This window comes from Chinchilla lanigera, unplaced genomic scaffold (genome assembly GCF_000276665.1).
Source record: "Chinchilla lanigera isolate Chin_1 unplaced genomic scaffold, ChiLan1.0 scaffold00048, whole genome shotgun sequence".
NCBI lineage: Eukaryota > Metazoa > Chordata > Mammalia > Rodentia > Chinchillidae > Chinchilla > Chinchilla lanigera.
In genome coordinates this window covers 15,340,115-15,362,618 of record NW_004955449.1, presented here as the reverse complement: position 1 = coordinate 15,362,618, position 22,504 = coordinate 15,340,115, and the positions used below count along the sequence as shown (strand labels likewise).

General features: G+C 38.0%; 1 protein-coding gene across 8 annotated transcripts in view; it reads left to right on the top strand.

The window, feature by feature from the left end:
* Upp2 (uridine phosphorylase 2) overlaps positions 1 to 7,027 on the top strand; it is a 50,406-nt gene extending 43,379 nt beyond the window's left edge. For 4 of the 8 annotated variants that reach the window (XM_013518721.1, XM_013518720.1, XM_013518726.1 and 1 more), the window contains 2 exons: positions 600 to 3,544; positions 3,771 to 7,027. The gene's annotated coding sequence lies outside the window, so the exon portion shown is untranslated. The remainder of the gene's footprint in view (positions 1 to 599; positions 3,545 to 3,770) is intronic. The other 4 variants (XM_013518724.1, XM_013518723.1, XM_013518722.1 and 1 more) reach the window with 4 other exon arrangements.
* The last annotated feature ends 15,477 nt before the right edge of the window (positions 7,028 to 22,504 follow it).

The following is a 22,504-nucleotide window of genomic DNA, read 5'->3' as shown; positions in this document are numbered from 1 at the left end:
ACCTTTAAAAATTATTCCTTTTTTATTTTAAAGACAGTAGTACACGAGACACAAACAAACAGAATAGAACAGTAGCAGCATACCAGTATCACGAACATAAACAAATCAAAGCAAGAACATTCAAAGTGATATAGGGTCTCAAGACAAATTAATACAAATCACAGAGGTTGTTACATTGCATATCACTATCCTCAACTATATTGCTCAGATTATCAGATGTAAGAATGAAAGATTGCTCAAACCGTTAAAGAGAATAAGAAAATAATTCTTCAATAAAACATTAGACATAATACAGTGTTTCACTAAACAAGATGGTAGGAGTTCACCATTGTAATTCCATCGCATACCGTTACCTTCAAATCAGTTGCTCAGACCCCCAGACACAAGCATGCAAAGTCGATCAGAACATAAAAACTTGTGAGCATTAACTGTTCATTTCAATACACCATCAGACATCAGCAATACAGTCATCACAGCTATTCATATATATATTTATGAAAAATTATTCTCTACAAAAATATTTTGCTGTATTTAAAAATTCTCATGACCTTTCCAGGCCTTGCAGCTTGAGAAATACTGTGTTCATCTTGTTTTGCTAGCTGCCGCTGGGCACCACATGTATGACAGAATTGAAGATTGGGAGTAAAAGACAGACAAATGGCCTCTGTTTCTTGCCTCTAAGCCACAGGTCCTGACATCCTATCATGGAAGAAGATTAAAATTTTCTGACACATACTGAGTTTTATACAGCTAAACTGCTCCTTTCCAGAATCCTATGTGCCTCTGGACATACCGCAACTAGATATTTTGGAGATATTGCCTACAATGTTAAACTCACACTTGGAGCTAAGTAAACTCATCTTTAATGACTAAAGTATATCTTTGTTCGTTTCAAAAAGAAATGAGTTACAAGCTGGGGGCAGTGGTGTGTCATACATTTTGTAGAGGAGTAGTCTAATTACTGTGATGAAAGGCAATAATTTAAGATTGTATATTTTTCCTAAATTTCTTGGAAAATCTATTGCTTTCTACAGTAGTTTAATTGCTGACATTTAATCACATGGATGTTTCAGAGTTACAGAAATTATCTATATTACCTGATTTTGTCCCATCCCGTCTTAGGAAGAATAGCTCTTCAAAATTTTGGATTCTTCTTTTTGTTTCCAAATGACTTTCTTTCTCATCTGAATTTAAGTTACTTTACATTTACATTTCCTCTCAACACTTCAACCAACAGAAACTCAAGATGAGGCAAAATAAGATGTCATCCAAGTCTCAGTTTAAGTAAATAATCAGCAGTGGACACCAATTCCCTAGCTGGACCTGTTTCAAACACTTCAAGGGTCTACTTTTGGTGTCATCTCTTTCCTTCTGCTGAGACCCCAAAGGGTTCATGTTCTAGAGATGTGGTTTTCATGATTGGTTTAAGGCTGCAGTCCCACAAGTTCACTCCAAGAAAGCAAACAAATGATAGAAAAATATAAAAAAAGATATAGTCTCTTTCTTCAAGAAATTTACAACCTAGAATGTCTAAAGCACTAAGATAATATGTGAATGATTTTATCTCAAAGAATAATCTGATAGACTCGAAAAGAGACAGAGAGAGAGAGCTGCACTCTGAGGGGTCAATAAAGCCAGTGATCAAATGGAGCTTGGAGGATATGAAAGGGTTTCTACAACAAGGTGAATACTTGAGGATGAGATGTATTTAAGGGCCATGATGTTGATAGAGACTATGGGGAAGGTGATGCCATCAAAGGAAAAGGCATTATTGTAAGAGGAAGGAGGGAGATGGAGAGGAGAAACCTAGGACGGTGAAGAATCTGAGTTGGGTGGATCTGAGAGTCTACTGTATACAGCCCTGATCATCAGGCTTTATTGTGCAAGCAATGGGAAGTCACTGAGTGGCAGAGAGCAAAGCCCATCAGAGGTGTGCTGGGGGTAAGCGGGAAGAGGTACACTGAGGTTGAGATGAAGACCAGTAACAGGAAACTATGCCTGAGCCAGTAGCACAAATCTACAATTCTAACTGCTCAAGAGGCCGATGCAGGAGAATCACAAAATGGAGGCCTGTATAGGCAATTTAGTGAAAGCCTGTTTCAAAATAAAAAAATAATTTAAAAAAATGACTAGGTATATAGTTCAGTGATAGAGCATCCCCTGAGTTTGATCGCCAATACTGACAAAAAACTGCCCCCCAAAACAGCTGTGCCTGTATGCTGGTGCCCCAAACTGAATCAGCTACATTTCACAATATCCAGAAGGTAAAGAATAGAGATGGTTTAGAGATAAGATGAGGCCTCCAAATTCATTATTTTCTTTTTATATTAATAAGCTCCTCTTACTTGAGAAGGTTAGTAGGTCCAAAATTTCTTAATATGTTAAGCAGCTTACATATTTCAAAGTAAAACTTCCTTTTCATGTGAGTATGAGGTGTTTCCAGAATGTTCAGCTGAAAGACTAAGGAAAGTTCGAATGTGACAGCCAGGCAGTAGTTGTAGGAAGGAGTGGCATTTAAATGGTGAGTGATGCTAGCAGTATTCTCAGTGTCTATGTAGGTAAAAAGTTTATAGTTTTGTGGCTAATACAAAATTATCTTTCCAGAAAAGAAAAAAATATGTATATATATAATGCAGTTCCTTCAAAAGGAATTCCTTAAAATGTCTCAGTGAAATTCAGATGTACACACAGGATGGATAAACCTTGAGGACATTATTCTAAGTGAAAGAAGACAGAAAAAGACAAATATTGAATGATTCCACTTACCCACTTAGCTGAGCTTCCTAGAGTCATCACATTCAGAGAGAAATAAGGTAGAGGGAGGCAAGGGCTGAAGGAAAGAGGAAGAAGGGTTACTACTGAATGAGAACAGATTTCCAATTTGGAGCAATGAAAAGGTTCAGAAGAGCTGAGGGTATGGCTCAGTGGTAGAGTCTTTGTCTAGCCCATACAAGAAATGCCCTGGATCCAACCCCCAAAGCTGACAAAGGGGGAGAAAGTTAAAAATAAAGTTCTGGAGATGGATAGTGGTAATGGTTGAACAAAAACAGGAATGTACTTAATGTCACTGAATTGTGCACGCAGAAAGGGTTAAACCATAAATACTCCATATAGTTCACTATGATATAAAGATAAAGGTTCAGTGTAATCTGCTTTGTGATTTAAAAAAAATACCTAGCTCTAGTTTACTAATTTTTAGGAACAAGTTGATGCTGTATATCCTGGTACTTATACCTGAAGGTTGGCATTTCTATATGAAGGCTCTGAGAGGGTGAGAGAGCTGCCTGGAGAGTGGGGAATCAGAGCAGAGGGCTTGGGAGCAGCAGGCAGACTGTTTCACCTAATGTTCTTTTCTTCCCTGGCGCTAGGTTCAAACCCAAGGCCTTTTGCATGCTGGGAAAGTGCTCTCCCACTGAGCTATACCTCTGACCCCGACTTAATGTTCTTACAATTTTAGCATCAGCCTCTCTTGCTCAAGACAATGCAGATGGCCAAAATTACTCTTCAAAGCACTCTTCATGAGAGTCAGAACTGCAGTGAGAAGGTATGACTAACACATCAACAGCTATCAGAAAGAATGATTAACTCTAAAAGACTCACTGGAGAGAGCAGAAGAACAAAGATACTAGCGAAGATTTCTACAGGATCAAAGTCTATGGGTTTAAAATGAAATTTTGCAGCATCAACCCAATATGCACTGCCCTTATGCAAATGCTTTGGTGTTTCAATAACAGTAGAAAGCCAACTAATAATTCTATTTATCTTTTCAGATTGTCATTTCATGTGGGGCCAAAATATACCACCAGAGGAAGAAAGAAACTAGTGTGAAGTGGAAGAAGATAATAAGAAAAAACAAAACAGAAATATTGAGAAAGAAGGAGACTTATAAGGAAGGAAGATAGCTCTGAAATAGTATTATGAGAAGGAAGAATTCTATTGGGGTTTTGCAAGATGGAGCACTAATATGCCCCAAAGCAAACATCTATAAAAGAAATCTTTTTGGAACAGAATCACATCATGCTAGGAAAATAGAGGAAATTGAAGGCCAGAGCTGTGGTTTCAGCTTATCCTTGCTAGGTGGGGGCTTGGATTAGAGCTCCTGTAGACACAAGGTCTCATGTGGGGTGAGGAGGAGTGTTGGAACCAAGATCAACAGAAAAATCCTTCACATATGCACAGAAGACACTAGTGAATCTAGTTTTTCTCTGCCTAGCAACCCGTGAAAAATAACATAGAATTGCCTAAGAAATCCTACTCCATGTCTTAAGACTTAGAGTTTGAATTTATATTATATTTCAAAAATATTTATTTAAAATATGTAAACAGAAAATTTGGTCATAGGTTAGAAAACCTCCTGGTCCTCCTAGTATTATAAATGCAAAAGCATGTGGGGGAACAGATACATTTAAGGGGCAGGGGATTCTCACAAAATAAGTTGAGATAAGTTCATGACAAAAAGTCATGGAATAAGAATGTAATAATTTTTGTGCGAATCATGGTCCATTGGCCCAAGACATGAGAAGATTAGACCAAAGAACAAGTAACTAGCATGGGACTTAAAAAGTGACTGCTGAGCAAAGCTTTAAGATGATTAAAGCTATTACAGAAGTAATTGAAACACAGAAGGAGAAATACAGGCAGGTAAGGCTACACAAATGGTGATAGTGGACAGCAATGACCACATGCTGAGCACACTTCCTAGTGCTTTGCACGTACTGTACTAGTGATTCAGTCCTCATAACAACACAATTGTTAATGGATTATCAGATACTACTATTTTCTCACAATGAAAAAATGTGGGTTCAGAGTGGTTAAGTAACTTGTGCCAGGTCAGAAATCTAATGAGTGGCAGAGTTAACATTTACACAGGGGTGTTTGCACAGGGGAGCGGAGGGAGTGGGAAGGTAAGGAGCAAGCTATATTACATACAGGTACAAATTCCCTCTAATGGATGTCATCACTATGTGTATCTAAAATGTATCAGGAAAAAAGAACCATATAAACCAATGGTCAAACTTTTATTTCCAAATGACATTTTGAAATTTCAAAAAGATTTGAAAATTTGAGAATTCAGAAATTTTTTTAAAAATCTAATTGTGAAGAAAAGTTGGCCAGCGAGTTAAATAACAGGTGAGACATGCTGAAGGAGGAAAGAGTAGAATTAAGGGGAAAAAAATCCAAGAATGTAGCACAGAAAGAAATGAAAAAAATGAACACAACAGTAAGAAACACAGAAAATAAAGAGAAAAGATCTAGTATATTTCTGAAGGAAGCCCCAGACTTAAAGAATGGACAGAACAGTGAAGGGGCTATATTAAAATATGATTCATAAATTTCCGGAATTGGTAAAAGACATGACTATTTGAAGAACACGGGGTAAATAAAGATAAAACACAAATGTAGTGAGACTGTTTCAGAAAACAAAGAGAAAATGCTGAGTAAACATAAAAGGAAAGGGAGCGATTTCTTACATGAACACTTAGACTGAAAGCATATGTCTCTATAGCAACCACAGAGTCTAGAATATTATCAGTTATCTTAAAGACAATACTGGCAGAGTTCTGAGGGAAAGTACTGTCAATTTAAAATTCTATTACCAGGGAGAATACTGTTCTAACAAAACTTGTTTTATGGAGTAAATGAAAGAAAGGAGAAGGAAAGAATAGAAGTGGTACAGTATCCAGGAAATAAAACACAATGTGGTGGAAATAATTCTAAATGTACTTGTAGTCACAGTAAAGGTAAATGGATGTAACTCATCAGTTAAAAGTCTATCACTGGCTATTTCATAGAAGACTTCTTAAACATAATGGCACAGAAGGCTGGCATTACTGAGAAAAAGACGGACCAGACCTATATTTCCAACAAGACACAGAACTAGGTGTTATAAAAATCCCTCTTTTTGGTGTGGTGGCACAGGTCTGTAATCCCAGCACTTAGGAGGCTGAGGCAGGAGGATCACCATGAGTTTAAGGCCAGCCTAAACTGTATACCAAGACTCTGTCTCAGAAGAAAAAAAAACCCTCTGTCATCTCCAAATCATCTGGATCTAGATTAATTACACACAGACACTAAACTCACAAGAAATTAGTAGGAATCCTTAAGAGACAGAAAAAGAAAAGAGAAATCCAAAATCATAGTGCTAAATGAGTATGAACACTAAAGCATATAGTTCCAGATCACAGATCAATAAACTACAGCCTGGGAGTCCAGCCCAGCCCCGCATCCTGTTTTTGTAAAGTTTATTGGAACATAGCCAGACCCCTGTGTTTCTGTGTTGCCTACGGTTCCTTTTTAATATGACACCAGAGTAGCTGTGGCAGCGATCACAGGCCATACGATCCTCAAAAGGAAATATTTACTATGTAGGTGGCCCTTTTGAGAGAAGTTTGCCCACTGTGCTGCTGTAGGGACCCCCCAAATGCAGGGAGGAATGACCGGCAGGATGGCACAGGGTAAGGCCCAGAAAGAGATGAGGTGTAGACAGTGAAGAAGAAGAATTCAGACTCCCCAGAGAAGCTGGCACCCTGGGAATGACTCAGTGTCTGTAACAGGGGGGGTAGGGGCACAGGCCACCAGAGAGGAGATCTGCCGGCTGGGACCCTCTCTCAGTAGGAAGTAATCCTCGGGTTGGCATCTGTTTACTGGACTCCACTTCCTGCCATGCCCACTATAATCCACCCCTGCTGATTCTGAACTCCACTTCCTGCCATGCCCACTATAATCCACCCCTGCTGATTCTGAACTCCACTTCCACTGGCACCATTCTGCTGTGCTCTAAAGGAGATGTTACCAGCTTCTTCTTGTTTCTGTCTACTTTTTCATTCAGTATGGTAAGCTCTTAGTGGTCCAACCTATCCCCAGGCAAGAATTTTGATGATGTTAATTTTCTGGCTACAAGGTTGCACATGTTCAGAGTGATCTGTCTCCAAGCCCAGCAAGGTAGTTGTTTTTGGAAGATCTGAATGCAGTAGAAACGTCAAGTTTGGGTGCTGCAGATTAAAATAAAAGATTAATGTTTCATTTACTAATGTGGTTGGATCTGCTTTATATCAGAGTAATAACAGTAAGGACAGGTTATTTTCCTAAATCTATATTCAAATTTCCCTATATTGGAAAGTTGCCTTATTAATGAGAGATATGTGTTCTTTCCCAGACACTCATTCACGGAGACTTGGGGCAGGAGGGTCTGGAGTCTGACCACCATTGACTTAATGCTGGAGAACAGATTAAAAATGAACATGCTTGCAGACAAGTGATATATACTTACTATGTAACACATGATGTTTTGATTTAAGCACACATTGTGGAATGGCTAAACCAAGGTGATCAATAGATCCATTACCTCACATACATATCATCTTTTGGTGGTGAAAACACTTAAAATGACTCAGCAATTTTCAACCAATAATACATTGTAGTTAAGCGAAGAACTAGTTCTCATTACTAGCTTCTAGTGAGTATTTGGTGGGCACAAAGTCAACTCTTGTCATAAGGGAATAGACCACTCCCTCGCTTCCCCATCATAATTCCTTTTCATGGTCTCTAAGCTTTCAATAATCTGGTGAATTGCTATAGGCTTGTCCTAGCCATTTTTGTACGGAAGTAAGCAGAGTCCTCTTTTCCAAGCCTGGAGTAAATCTTGGACAGGGAAAAGCAACTGCTTAAGTGAAGCGGAGACTGGAAAGGCAAGAGAGGTCTGCAGAGCTGTGGGGCTGTGGTTGGAGCCACATACTGGTCTCAGAGGACAAGTTTCAACCAGGACTCATCTGTGCAGGCAATCTCAACACCTGTAGAGGTGAATGCAAGGTGGCACTTATGCAAACCATGTATATATAAAAAGGAAGTGAGGCTTTATTTCACAGTCACTAGCTAGGAAGATATTTAATGAATGACTGAAGTGAGAGATAGGGGGTTCTGTGAACTAGTCTTGGTTAATAATGATTTAAAGGTTACAGTGCTCCTGGAAGATTCATAAATGTTTCCCTACTGAAAGGAATTTAACACCTACTTCAGGTAATGGGAAATATCTTGGGAGGCCAAGAGACCTTCCCAGAACTTCTTAAAACACAACATTATGCAACATACAGTTCATTTCCTGGCAAAACCCCAAGTAGTCGCTATTACTTAACTTGTGATTATATCTCATCATTTTCTGTAGATCCTCAATACAGTTTTAGATATTCCTGACAATAGAAAGATGACCAGTCTGGCGAACCCTGAGGTGTACAGGTACTATATTTAAGGGCTCATTTTTAAGAAGGGCTCATATTTAAGAAGTCTGGTTGCTTTGGTTTAAATTTAGCCTCTTATTAACTTCTGAAAACCCCACCTATGACTACCTGAGGATTTGGAGAGACTTCTAGACACAAGCCACAACAAAGACTATGTTACACACCAAACTAAAAAAAAGACAGAAAGGGTTTGATTTCCAATAACTGAAGTGAATAGAAACCAAGACATGTGGTATACATAGATCCAAGTAGAGGTAGCACAGGGCAGATGACTGGCAGAACCCCATGCTGGTGCTGGGTGAAGTACCAGAGAAATTGGAGGTCCTGGTCCAAGCAGGCATGCTGTGTGCCCTGGAACACCAAAGGCAGAAAAGCCATCACCAAGGATGGACAGGAAATAACCAGAGATAGGACACTGTGCACCCCGGGTGGCACAATGGCAACAGTGGTATAGGGGCTTCCTATACCACTATAATCCTGGCTTTAGAATCAAAATTATTAGATGAAATGTATCTTTCAATCCTTAGGGAGGATGGGACACTGAATCTATCCTATTCTTGTCATATTTTTAAAAACCTACACCTGTAATAGTTCTTTTTGCACTAGCAAGCACACATATTCTTTTTCTTTCCTACCATTACCAGTATTTGGATATGTTTTTTCACTGCTTAACTTGATTCATGTTTGTAGCTATGCACATGTTGTTTGCTGATCATATATTCTGAAAGAGCACTAAGTGTATGGTTTGTGATTCAGAACACTCATGTGCACAAGAAGCCAAATCATCACACTTCTATGTACAGGGGAGTCATGCATATTTTCATTTGCATATACACTTACTCTAGGTTGGCTTTGTAGACAGACCTGCCCCCTCCTACTTGAAGGGTGCTTCATAAGAGGGAAAGGAATGAATAAGTTGTCTTCCCTCTTAAAGTGATAGGGATCAAACTCCACTGACCGTATTTCCACATCACCTCACATCTGATTTATTCTAACTACAGTAGTAGCTTAGTTCACAAACTTAATTCATTCCATGATTCTGGAAAACAGGGCCACATTCACATATGTGCAGGAAAGACAGCTGTGATCATGGTCATCACCCGATGCAGAGTTGGCAAACAAAAACAAAATTTTGCCAAACTGTTCACCAACAAGAGCATTTGTGAACCTGGGCATCACTGTAATAGTAAATGGTCCCCCACTCCCAGTCTTCTATCATCACTTCTATCTGACCCCATAACCTGCACTAGTGTTAACTTTCCAGAGGCACTGACTTTGTTTTGAGGCCAATAAATATTTAAACATTAAATTTCTGCAAATGTCTACATGGTAAAGTTCAAAAACCTTGGACTGTCATTCGAAGCTTCTGTCTGAGAGAAATGCGGTCGGGTGGGAGGATGGCAGACACGAAACCTACATGTGACAGGGACCCCTGTCTAGGCTGTGAAGCATCGGAGGACACAAGACAGTGCATGGTGAAGGGACATTTGAATAGTGCGTTCCTTCTTTTGTCACAGGGAATGGCCAAGGGGGTGATCATGGTCAGCAGGCTGCAGGGCGGAACAATCTGCCAGGTGTAAACACAGGACTCCAAGCAATTTGCTACCTTCCTTACCAGGAGGATCTCATCACAACAGAAATAATTGCTACTGCCTTGTAAAGCCTCAGGACAAGTCACGTTACTTGGCATGGGCATCCATGCCTACTGCTGGGGCTCTAGGTCCCAATAATGTTAACGCATGAGCACGCACACCTTTCTCTCCGTGCCTGCACCCTGGGATGGTTGTGCACGTTCCCTTCTCTTCATCTGTGTAGAGGATGAGGAAGTTTTCTGTTTCTCCACGTGGAGGGCTGTTGGAAAGAACTACTGTAAATCACAGATTTTTACTCTGGATTGGAAAGCACATCATTATCTAGAAAAATAAAAATAAAGAAGATGTAAGATTTCTGCTGGTCTTGTAAGCCAGCTTTAAGTAACTGTGTTATATTGGCATAGCAATATAAATCAGAAAATGGTCTCTTTTACTTCATTGGAGTCTTTTCCCCCAAATAGCAGGGTCCTGATTCATATAGATGTGAGTTCATATGAGGCTGTGTTGGGTTTCTTTTCTTCAGTGACTCGTTTATTTGCACTTCCGGGTAAAGCTTTATTCCATTTTAGGGAGTCTAAAAGTGAGTTATTTGAAATAATCTTAAGACATTTTATGATATTTCAGTAATAACAAGGCCTTTTGGCAGCATATTGTTTTAAATATACTGTGAAGGTAAGCATTTTAGATTAATGCAATATTTATAAAATTTCTAAAGGAATAAATGCACACAAGTTTTGAAATTGTTTATAAATATTAGGAATTTTAAGCATATGTGGTGCTAAGTATTACTGACATGTTGGGAACACGTGCAAAAGAGAAGGAAAATAAGCAAACTCCTCATTCACTACTCTTATTTGCCCACATATAAGATAGTAAATTCTCAGAGGAAAAAAAGATATTTGATTAAATTAGCAAGGTCTACAGTGATATTAGAAATATATATTTAGCATAGCAGGATGACTGTAGATAACAAAAATGTATTATATGCCTCAAAGAAACTAGAAGAAAGGATTTCAACTGTTTTTATCACAAAGAAATGAGAAATGTTTAAGAAGGACAGATATTCAGGCCCTGACTTGAATATTACACAATACACACATATTGAAAGATCATATACATATACATTTTATGGCATTTAAAAATAACAAAATTTGCACACAGGGAAAAATGGTTATTGATGAAAAACTTCCAAATAATCACATCTTCTTGCCAGAATGTGGGCACCCAAATCTGAGCAAGAAGAATTGGGTGTGGTAGAAATAATGGCCATGAAGTAAACTCATAAAGGCAGATGTTAGAATTGGTTAAATTTGATATAGACAAAAGAAACTCACAGTAAATTATACTTTACTGAAAATTTTAAACAGAAAAGAATTGATGCCAACAAGGACAACTTCAATAAATTGTAGATAAAAATTGTAAAAACTGGAAATCAGCCAAACAAACAAGTAGCAGCGGGGCTGGGGATTTAGCTCAGCGGCAAAAGCGCCTGTCTGGCAAGCGCAAGGTCGTGAGTTCGGTTCCCGGTACCGGAGAAAAACCAAAAAAAAAACAAACAAGTAGCAGCATGTGCTTAGAAACATATCTGCATCGGGTTAAGCGGTGAAAAAATTATACAAGAATACTGTTGAAGGCAGAAAAGAAAAAGAATATATGCATTTATTATTAAGGAAGAATTATTATAGATGTAGATTTAAAAATATATGACAAGAACAGGATAGATTTGATGACATATTCCTCCCTGGGGATTGAAAGATACACTTGCTTCTTTAAGGACTCATAGCTTGTGAATTCTAATGGTATAATCTGGTCCTATATTTAGGTCAAAGTGAAATGTGGACTGTTCCTAAATGCTTAGTATCTAAATTCTTGGGAATTTCCTCTTCAGAATCTCTCTAGTAATCTATCAAGTGTTCACCCTCAAATGTACCAGAAAGCATTACAGTTATTTTTCCAAATAAAACAATCACATGTCAGAAACAGTAGAACATAAAACCCAGATTTTTTTTTCCTTTGGTTAAGTTTCATCATTTCTGAGATGTGATTGAGGTATCAAAAATGTCTGTGTTTAGATTTTTTGCACAACCTGTCCTGGAAGATTATTGACCTTAAAAACTTTCCAACCTTCCTCAAGTTTCCTTAAAAATGTCTTTCACTTTCAAATGGGATTCGTGTTTTCCCTCTGTGTCTTGCACTAAAAATCAAGCAGGCACAGAGATGATGGAGCTGTTTTAATGAGCGCAATATCAAACCCAAGGATTTATGAATCCAATAAAAAGATAACCAAATACATCCCAGGTGTAGAGCCCTACACTTTCCATGCTTTGTATAAATATTAGAACTACACAAATGGTATAACTTTGGATATTGAAAAGTGAACGGAGCTCTTTAACAGGGGAGCAAGTAATTTTATAATCAGCTCCTGCTTAGGGTAGAAATCATCGTTATGAAAAATAGCACTGTACAATTAAGGTGATGTTCAAAGCAACTGAATGTTCCCTTCTTCTTTGGGAAGATAGCAGAACTTGTAGTTGAAAGGACAGGTTGCAGAGATGGAAGGATTATCTACAGAAGGCAAGACACTGCGGTGGGTGTATTAGAGGAGCTGAAAAAAGATCCGTGTGTCACTCCTTCCACAGTAGAAAACAATGAAATCCACCCTAAATCTACTTTAAGCTGGAAGCAGTTTTTTAAAGGATTTTAATTAGTTTCTAGAATTTCTGGAAAAGCCGGAGTCTGTGTTTGTGGTTGTCCATTCAGGAAAGATACTCAGTATTCACTAGAAGGCTGCTCTCCTGAAATCCATTGCTACTGTGCAGGTCCTGCACAATTTCATGTGAAACTAACTAGAGCACTAGATACTGTAAGCTATGCAACTATTCTCACCTAAAGCCAAGAGCCTCCACTGCCTCTCTGCCCAAGGATGGATTCTTGCTTTCTTATATAGATCTCTTCTGAACTCTCAGTGCCTCTGATAGGCTAAAAACATATCACAGAAGACTGGCATAATTGAGTTTCTAAGTCTGGGAGATGGATGCGTAATGTTGGACATTCACTACTCATGACAGTGGTGTGGCTAGGTAGCCCCAAAGTGCGGTAAATATCTTCCGTCAGCAGTATAATTTCAGTGTAAGAAGTAGGTCATTGAGAGATCTTGGTGGATGAAATGTTACAAGTGGGGGAAAGAGAGCATCATGACTGATTCCTCGATTTCATGTTTGCCAAATGTGGTAGAAGAGGGTGTCATATCTGAAACGGAGTAAGTTTGAGGAAGGACCATGTTTAGTATGAGTCTGGGTAAAAGATATATTAGTCTCAGATTCAGTTTTTCCATAGATTTGAAATTATTTCTACACAAAGTTTTTAAAATCTGTGCAAAAGTGAGGAATGAAAACAATCCAAGAGAAAGAGATGAATGAAACTATAGACAAAGAAGATCCAGTGTCCCATAATGAGTCCATAGGAGCAGATAAAAAGGGAGCATAATAAATATTAAAAACTATAATTGACAAATAATTTCTGGAATAAAGTTGAATTTATATTATGAAAGGGAACATGCTTTACTGAATATACTGACCAAGAATGATCAACATGACGAAAAAGTCCAGTAAAACTACTGTACTAAAAGAGTTAGCAAGAAATCTTGGATTCGACCAGCATTAAGTGAAAGATGAAGTAATTGTCGGGAAAGGGAAAGCATAGTGTAACCAACCTTTTGACCTTTGATGCTAAGAGAATAAAATTTAAATAAGATATTTTATACCAGTAAAAATTGATTCTCCACTATAAAGACCTTCAACAAGCTGTTATTAACATTCAAGAACTCAGAAAGTATTGTTTCCATGAGCAGTTCTTAAAATCTTCTAGAAAAAGGGGTTCAGAGCACAAAAATGACAAATGAAACACTGATATGAAAGCCTGATGGTACAAGTAAAAATATATTTACTTAGAAAATAAGCTTAATTTAGTGTTAAAAGAGAGGGTGCATATTTATGCAATCCTTGACAATAGACATGCAAAAGTAAAAGAACAGGAGATGTATGATCAAAACAATTTATTTTTGTTTTTATCATATTAGCATTTTATTGTAAGACTGTTTTCTGTAAAATGTGGGAAAATACAAATAAGTAATTATGTCATATTTTAACATTCTCGTCATTGAATGCCAAAATTTCAGTAAAAAAAAAGAAATTAAAAATGTAAAGTGGAAGATGTCAAGTAAAAACCTCATGGAATTTGAATTAGAAGCAACAGAATAAATTAGTATAATATTTTATCATTATATAAATATATATATATGTGTAAGTAGTTTTGTTTACGTGCCTGCATATGTATGTGTATGTGTTCATGTGCATGCGTATTCTAGCAATGCTTACTGAAAAGACCTGGATAAAAGGCCAAACTGGTAGCAATGTATACCCTAAGTATTCAAATTTTTGGCCTTGAAATATCACTTCCCATCAAAAAGAACCAAAGCTTGCAAGAGAAAAGATGGATTCCAGACACAGCATGAAATGCTTAAAATGAGCTGGAACATCTTGTCTTGCCAGATAACAAATGTGACAGATTTTCAAAGATGGTGCAAAATTTCCTATTTCACATAAATCTACAGTGTAAGCTTGCCACTCCCACACACCATCAATAAGTGGAGATCGTTTCTCAGCCATTGTGAATCAGAGAGACCTATACAATTACTCTGATGAATACCATTAGAAAGAGACATTGGGTCAATTCCAGCAGGTCTGACCTGGCTTAGAAGCTTGTACTTTTCCCCCCAGTGTGTTAGCTCTTGGACAGTTTCATTGAGGAAAACAGCTGCATATGATTCTATAAGAAATACGAGCCATATGAAGGGTCACGTACAGGTGATCCAGTTGACAATTTTAGATGGACTAACAATTTATACAAATGCAAAAGACAGAGAGGACAGCAAACTGTATTAAACTATATACCAAGGGATAAAGCAAGCAAACTCCAGCATAGGAAATTCTACGTGTAAATGCGTTTGTTATTTCATTAAATAAACTGCCCAAAGTGGAAAAGAATGGAGAAATCTGTAGGTGAAAAGACCTAATTTAAAAGCTAAAGCTGTAGTGTTTCAGGATGTTCCCTGCAGTGACAACAACACAGAGCGACAGAGCTAAAGGGTCCCACATCTAGAGATGGACAGAACAGTCGGTGAGGAGTTTGACGTGTGTGAGAAAAGAAGCAGTAGATAGAGTGGGCGGCATCACAGAAACCAAGAGTGTGTTTCAAGGTAGGGTTGTTGCCACCTGAATCAAACTCCTTCGTGAAGTAAATATGATGAAGATTGAAAAGCAGTTGTCATTTGCCAATATTGAGTATGCTGGTGATTGTACTAGAGCAGAATCAATAGAGAATTAAATCAGAGTAAGTGACAATAACTAGAATATAAGAAGAGGCAACATAAGATATCTACAGGCAACTTCTTTTGAGGCAGGGTCTCACTATGTAGTGCAGGCTGGTCTTGTACTTGCTTATATAACCCAAACTGGTTTCGAACTCATGGTGATCCTCCTCCTCAGCCCCCTCAAGTGCTGGGATTACAGGTGTGCACCACCACCCCCTGTTTAAAACATATACTTTAGAAAATGACTAGAAACACCTTATAATTGCTACCCTGGTTAAGCAATAAAATATTTTCAGTAATTTAGATATCCTCATCCCTATGTGCCTCTCTGTGCCCTAGAGATAATCATTATCATAATTTTATTTTAATATTTTTTTTCTCTACTGTCTTACTATATATAAACCTTAACAATAAAAGTTGTTTGGCATAATTTTGTACTTTATATAAATTAAATACAACACAATATGTATGCCTTTGCATCTGGCTCCTTTCAATAAATATTATATTCATGTTGATGTATATTTTTCATTTTCATTGCTACATATGTCTATAAGTGAATAAACCATAATTTTCATATTTAGTTTTTCTTTTTCTTGGCAGTACTAGGGCTTGAACTCATGGCCTTGTGCATTCAAGGCAAGCACTTGTATTAGTTACTTTTCCATTGCTGCTACATAATACTCAACACCCACAACTTACAGGAGGAGAACTTTAATTTGTTCATGGTTTCAGTCTGTGATTGGCTGGTTCCAAGGCAGGAACATCATGACAGAGCGTTGTGGCCCAGCAAACCTGCTTAGTTCACGGCAAATGGGAAGCAGAACAGAACAGTGCCAGAGCAGAAGGGCAAGGGATCAGATGTAGACCCCAGGGCCACACCTCCATGATCCTCCCAGACACACCTTAGTAGTGTGTTCCACCCATCCTTGGGTGGATCCAAAAGCCAGTTAAACTGAAAGTCCATCCTGACTGCCACAGCACTGTATCACTGAGATACGTCCCCACCTCTTTTTATGTTTTGCCTTGGAACAGGGTTTCACCAAGTTGCCCAGGCAGGACTTGAACTTGCCGTATTCCTGCTTGAGTCTCCCACGAAGCTGGGATTACATGTGTGTGCCCCCATGTCCAGCTTTTATTCTACTAATGAACATTTGGCTTGTATTCTTTTGGGAATCCCAATTCATGACTCCTTGTGCATATATACAGGAGCTTCTCAAGGGCATAGTAGCTAGCATAGAGTTGTTGAATCTAAGAGCATGATCACTTTCAATCTTACCTAGTAAGTCTGAACTTTTTCAGTGTGTACCAGTTCATATTTCCTTTTGTTCTGTATTATCCATATTTGAAATTGTGATTTTTTTGAGAGCATCAGCAATCTGGTGAGTGTGCATTGCTATTTCTTTGGGTGTTTTAATAAGTATTTCTATCATCTCTTTGATTTCTTTTTTTTTTCCGGTACCAGGAATCGAACTCACGACCTTGTACTTGCCAGACAGGCGCTGTGATGCTGAGCTAAATCCCCAGCCCCTCTATCATCTCATATGTTTATTACCCAGTTGGATGTCAGGTTACTTTACTTTGTTTCACTTTAGAATGCTGGTCAGAACTTGCAAAATTAACTTAATATCTCAGATTGAAAGCAGTTATTGAGGACATATTATTTTACCTTTATGAACTACTTCCTTACTTGTAAAATGGGGACGACTATCTCTCAAGGTTGTTATGATGATCAAGTAAGAGAGAAGAAAAGCACATATTGGTGCTGAACACACAGTTTGTACTCAGTGACTGGTACATATCATTCATACTGTTTCTTAAAAAGAAAGAAAATTATTGGGGTCTGAGTCCAGGCATAGACAATGGTTAAAGCGTTGCCCAAATCTCAAACCATGTTTTCATCTGAGCCACAATATATCAACTTCTAAAGTATAAAGGAAGCCAGGTTGAACTTTGAGTGTGACCCCCTGGACATCAGTCTGGATGTTGACGTTGACAAGGACTCAGCAGGAACCACGCCTTGCCATTTGGAGAGAATGAAGCAGGGCTGCCGTGGGTTAATGATTTGGGGCTCATCAAGGAGTATTTTGACCCTGGGAGGAGCTCTTCATGTAAATGCCATTACCCACTACTCTCTGCCTCTTACTATGGACAGCTTCCCCTCTACTTATGAGATATTGCTGTGGTGCAAAAAGATCAGTTGGGAGAATGTTACAAGGAATGCTAGAATGTGGATTTTTGCCCTACAATTCTTCATGAAGGTTTATTCTGACAGCCTGGACTCCTCGTTTTATCTATTCTCATGATGTTGGGAACAATCATGAAGACAAACATTACACCAGTCAGACAGGTTTTTCTCTTTTTTATGTTATCCCAGTAATTGCCAGGAGAGTACAATCCCAAGACTAGAGGTAGGTGGAAAATGCAGGCAGCTCAATAGAGAGGAAAAAGCTGGATGATCTTCTTCACAGTAATAACGGCAACTGCTAACAACACTCATCTGCTTGATGCAATAACCACTTCTCAGAAATACCTAAAAATTTATTTGAAATTTTATTTGAAATACTTCCTTTCTACAAAATCATCAGGATATTTAAATCTGCAACCTTTGACAGCATTCCAAATATCATGAATGTTTTTGTATTCCTTTTAAACAACTATACAAATATCTTATTTCCTCAAACCAAAATAGATGTTCCCATGCTTGAACTGCTATTTCTAATTTCTAATTTATTTTTAAGGGCTAATTTACAAAATGAAATTGTTTGGATGACTGGTTTGTAGTAAACATGGTATACCAAATTGGTTTCTAAATTTAGAGAAAGGTTGAATCTCCTCTTATAATAACACAATAATAGTAGAAGTATTAATGATAATGAAGCTCTTACAATTAAAAAGTCAGATTCTGAAATAACAAGCAGAAATGAATATTCACAGATAGAAGCTATATCATTTATAATTCTTGCAAATGGTTATTTTGATCTTTTTATGTGATAACACAACTTCCCAAATACAGCTTACTAAATGATAGTATGTGTACCAAGTGTACCATAATTAGTTTCCATCATCTTGGTGAATTTGATACTATTAAGTGTAACTTTAAAATATATGAAATGGTACATAAAATTTTAATCATCATGAAAGAAAGGCAAAGTTGTTTCAGCAGATGATATGATTTCTATGTCTGATCTTTTAAAAAATGGTAATTATTATTATCCGTATAAGTGTTCTCAAAGAAAAATCTTGTTTATATACAACGGATTTTAGCATGAGTTTTAGATTTTAAATACAGTAGACTCCATGTCCTTTCTTGGAGGTTTTTGCGGATTGATTTTTGGTAATATTTCTTTGGCATACAATGTTTTATTAAGTCCAGCTTCTCGAAGTGCTATTTCAAAACGAAGTCTAGGATCAGAAATTATCTGTAGAAATAAAATATAGTTTAAATAAATAATAACTCATTGAACTAAAATAAATTTCATCAGTTTCCTATTTTTCATTGAACAATTTTTTGTTAGGTGAATAAACGACAATAAACTTTGTGAATACTGTGACAACATTATTTTTTTTACTAAAGATGTCCAAATATTTTTTGACATTATTACTTTCAATGTGATTGTTGTCTCCAACATTGGCTGTATGGAATGTTGTATGTTAGAATTGTCAAAATTTAAGTTATTACAAAATGATAAGCTTTTTTCAGTACTATCATTTGTTGCTAGCTGGAATTATAAAATATAGTTAATCATTGATTAAAATAAATCTATCTTAATAAATAAATCAACCTGTGCATCTGTTTTTAAATAGAAATTTTAATTTCTCCACCATTTAGCAATATGTAAAGTAAGTTTAAACACATGGCCACTACTTGAAAAACAAAATTAATAGGGCCTTTCTTCCAAGGCTAGATTTCATTTCAAGCAGAACTAAGAAATGGCCCATCACTCTGATTCTAAGTGGGAGTAAGTATATGAATAGTTCAATTTCCATTCTCATTCATGGCTGAGTGGCCTTATTCCTCTTCCCCTCCTATGAATATTAATTGTCAACATACACTATTTGCCATATTGAAAAGGGGCTACATATGGATTTCATGTAATAAGGCATTTTATCTGGATTTGAAGTCTCCCGAGAAGATGAGCTAATAATCTGTTGAAAGCAGCCCCTTTCTCAAAGAGTTTTCAGTGAACAGGGGCAATAAGAAGGTGCATAGGTATTATGGTTTGGGTCTGAAATGTCCCCCAAAGGAAGCTGTCAAAGGCTGGGTGCCTAGTGCAGCAATGTTCAGAGATGGGCTTTGGAAAGTGATTGAGTCATGACGATCATCGATGAACTCATAACCTAATGACATTATGGGGAGGTGGTGGAAACATAAGGAGTTGGGGCCTACATGCAGGGCCATACCCTGGCAGGGTATACCTGTCTCCAGCCATGTTTTCCTCTCTCTCCCTCTGTCTCTCCGTCTGTCCCTCCCGTGTGCCATAAGGTGAGCAGCTTGACTCTACCTTATGCTCCTTACCACTGTGTTCTGCCTGTAAGCCAAAATAAACCCTTCCTTCTTTGTTTTTTTCTCAAATGTTTTGTCACAGTGATAAGAAGCTGACTCACCATAGGTAAGTACAGTTTGTGGCAATGTGGGACAGACATTCTAATAGTAGTGAAACATGGAACTACACCTCCTGGTGGAGAGGTGAAGATGGTCTCGGGTAAGAAGGTACAGTCAAACTAGCCTTAGAGTTAGCTTAATCTTACATAAGCAGAGGGGGAGCCAGAGAGGTAGAGATACAGAGGAAGACAGGTACAAACTTAGAGGTGGAGAAGGCAGTCCTGGAATAGTTTGGGCAGAATAGGAACACTGGCAAAGGACACTTTTGTGCTTGGGATTTAAATTCAAAAGTTTTGAAGGTCATCTCAAGGTGCCCAAGAAGCTAGTGGTGGTGTATTTTTTCTGCTTTTCGCATGGATGCAATATGATCAGTGTAGTCACTGGCTGCAATAATATATCATTATAGCTATATAGGGAGATGAATCTTATCACAATTTAAGGATAAATTAAAGAGGCATGGAAAGAAGAGATGGAGGCAGGGGAAAGAAATGGAAGAGTTGTCAATAGTCCACTACAATGATCTAGATTTTTAAGAAATAAATGCCTTTAGTTGACAGCAAGGAAAAGCTGTCAGGAAACAGTATGAAAGAAAGAATTAATAGAAACTGACAACAGATCAAATACAGGGCTTGGGGTAATATATGTATGAGGTCAAGAGCAATGCAGAGATTTGAGTCTGAGAACAATCACTTGGCGCCGTAGTCCAAGCTTGCTCCTTCCCCACCTCAATATATTTTTCCTGCTCACTCTCATCCCCCTCCAGGCATTCATGTTCAATCTGTGTCCAGTTTGCTCCCAGTATTTCTGGGATTCACCCCTCTCTTCAGCTCCAGAGTTGTGAGGTTTGCATTCTTAAAATTACTTTGTTTTTTACCAGATGACGTGTGAAATGGGAATCTCCTTCCTACCCGTACTTCCGCCTCCCCAGTTCCCTTCCCCAGAGGCAGTTAGTCAGTTTCCTATAAATGTGTACTATATAGGAACAAAACAAATTCTTTTTCTCCCTAAGTTTGCTTTTCCTTCTGTATTCTTAATGTAGTATCACTTAATATCATTTGCTGAATTACTGCTAGGTACCAGGCTATGTTGTAGGCAATACATGTTTATTATTTCTAATCCTAACAAGGATCTTGCAAATGATTATTTTACAGATGAAGAAAACAAACATAAAAATCTCAATAGCTTACACAAGTGCAACCAGCCAATAAATAGTAGATGTGAGTTTGAATCCACAGTGCAGCATTACTTCCCAGCATTACTTGCTATCTATCTTGGGAACATTCTCCCTTTCTTTACCCCCTCTCCCTCCCAGCCAGAGCCATTCACAGTCCCTAAACCACAGCTGTGTACCTGTGATCTCAAAAACACCTCACCCCACCCCAGCCACCCCTACCAATTTCCATTCAGAATACACAAACCTAGATCTGAATTTGTCTACAATGTACCTGCTTCAATCTCACATCTGTTCACAGAATAAGGGTCAAGTGCCTTAGTAGCAAGATTTACTATGCAGTCACAGTTTGACCCTAACTCATGTTTCCAGCTTCATGTCTCAGCATTTGTCATGGACCCCTTGCCATGTGCCGTACACTAGAAGACCTCACCCAAGCCTCCTCTGCTTGGTAAAACCAGCACTATTTGCCCCAGCTACGTAGGACTATTCCATCTTCTGACTTCCAACTTTTCAAGCCCCAGATTCCTTCTCCACTTTGGCAGCTGTTATCTGGACATTCCCATGCATCCTTATAAGTTATTCTTCTCCCTCTGCACCCCCTGGCATATGTTTGCTTTTATTATAAATCACCCCGTATGAATTGTGTCATGACTCCCAAAACCCCTGACTAAGGTAGAGCTCAAAAGTTCCTTCTCTGATATATTTTCTAACCTCCAGGCCAAGGTTAAGCATTTTCTCTCTTCCTTTTGCTGCAGCAGCCCTGAGACCTCCATCATGGGCTTTGTCTCCCTCGTGCAGCATTATTTCCACGGTACTTTCCCTCCTAAATGAGACCCTCAGCTCTCTTCCTCCAGACAGGGTGTAGCTCTGAGCGACATTTCATACAGAGCCAGGAAATACAGTATATGTTCCACAAATATTTGTTCAACTAGTAAATGAATTATTTAGTCATCTTTTATTCCCTAGCACAGTGTGTAGCACATAGTAGAGACACACTGGATTTGTTTGGCAAAGGATGAATGAAGTTTATTGGTTTTCCCATAATCAAATTACTAATTATCAGCCTGGGGATATGGCTCAGCAGCACAGCGCCTGCCTGGCATGAACAAGGTCGTGAGTTTGATTCCTGATTCCAAAAAAAAAAAAAAAAGCAAACCAAATCAAATTAATATTTAGCTTTTGTCCTCAGATTTGTGAAATTCGCAAGTAGTTTTTCCCTTAATTTCAGTGATATCCATTCATTGACGTAGCCTCCTTCCAATCCTCTATCCCTTAATTCCATCCATTTAAAATAGCTTTTAAATATCCCTTCTCAGGTCCAGGCACAGACTAAAAGGAATCTTAAACTCCTACAAATGGTTAAGTTAATCCCTTGATTTTTTTCACAGTAAATACACTATTTTCTCATTGACTTTGATGTGTTGTCTTCTGCTCATTTTAATTTCTGAAAGTATTCCTCGGCTTTGTCTCATCAGTACATGTTTAACAGGAGGTGTGGTATGAATTTGAATTCTTAGTACAACAGAGAAA